Source organism: Bison bison, unplaced genomic scaffold (genome assembly GCF_000754665.1).
Source record: "Bison bison bison isolate TAMUID 2011002044 unplaced genomic scaffold, Bison_UMD1.0 scf7180017864037, whole genome shotgun sequence".
Taxonomy (NCBI): domain Eukaryota; kingdom Metazoa; phylum Chordata; class Mammalia; order Artiodactyla; family Bovidae; genus Bison; species Bison bison.
In genome coordinates this window covers 6513342-6514638 of record NW_011494609.1, presented here as the reverse complement: position 1 = coordinate 6514638, position 1297 = coordinate 6513342, and positions in this window count along the sequence as shown.

Sequence of the window (1297 nt, the reverse complement as noted above, 5' to 3'; positions counted from 1 at the left end):
CCCATCCCCTGCACCTGCCCCCTCCCTACACCTGTCCCCCCCATACCTGTCCCATCCTTACACCTGCCCCTCCCCACACCTGCCCCCTCCCCACACCTATCCCATCCCCATACATGCCCCATCCCCAGTGGGCATGTCAAGCTACCATTCAGGCTACAAAACCCAAGTCAGGCACCACGGAACACCATGGGGATGACGGAACTCCAGGTGCAGTGGAGTGAACCACGCAGCCCCTGCTGGCCATGTACTATGAAGAGGTGTGAGGTGCCATGTGGTCATGAGCACTGGACTCTGCCCATGGTGATGCCGCCAGGGAACCCTGGGGCTGGGATGATCTTTTCCCGCCCTTAGATGAGTCCTGGAGATTCTGAGACTCTGGGGGGAGTCTTGCCCAGCCAGTGACTGACCCAGGGGAAACCTGGACCCTCCCTGAGGGTCCCCATCTGTTCAAGCACAGGGCCAGGTCTCTGCCTGTGTCCCCAGGGCTGCGGGCTATAGGTGGGATGGCTCAGGACATCTGGGGAGGGGAAGAGGGGTGACTGGGGGCGGCTGTCAAGCACAAGAGGCTGGGTGTTTAGTCAGTGATTCTGCATTCCTGCATGCTATAAACAGAATTCCCACTTGACTTTTGTTTAGGAGACTTTATTAATGATTTACATTTCTGCTCAATTGTTTATTAGGTGTTAAGTTGATATTCCTACAACTGCGCCCTGCTGCTGAGACTGGGGCCTCTGAGTGTGTGCACGAGTGTATATGTATACTCGTATGTGTGTGTCTAAATATGCGTACACAGTGCATTCACATGTGTGCAGGCTCACACGTGCCCCTTGCACATGTGTGTGTACACATGTTTGTGTGTGCTTGCTCTTGAGCTCCTGGGTCCTGGTGTCTGTTTGCTTGAGGGTTGATGACCTGCAGAGGGGGATTCTGCAGCAGTTGATGCCGGGGGAGCCATGCTCTAAGGGAGGGTCCCCCTAGCTCTGCCATTTCCCGTTTAGAGCCGCTCCCAACCTGGAGGACTGAGTGGCCCCGCCATCTGCCTCAAGGGGCCCACGTGAGCCGCTGCCTTTGACTGGCAGGTCCAGACAGAGCCTGTTTAATCAGATGGTGTTTCCAGGAACAAATAACAAACACACTTTCTGGAAGCAGCAGGAACAGCCTGTCTCCCTGGAGAGGAAGGAAAACAAGAAGCTGCTGGGGGCCACAGCCAGGACAGCTGGAGCCGCCGGGGCCTGAGCTCACCAGCCGGCTTGTGGGAAGCTCCTCTGCATGTGCAAAGGCCCTGAGCACGGCAGCC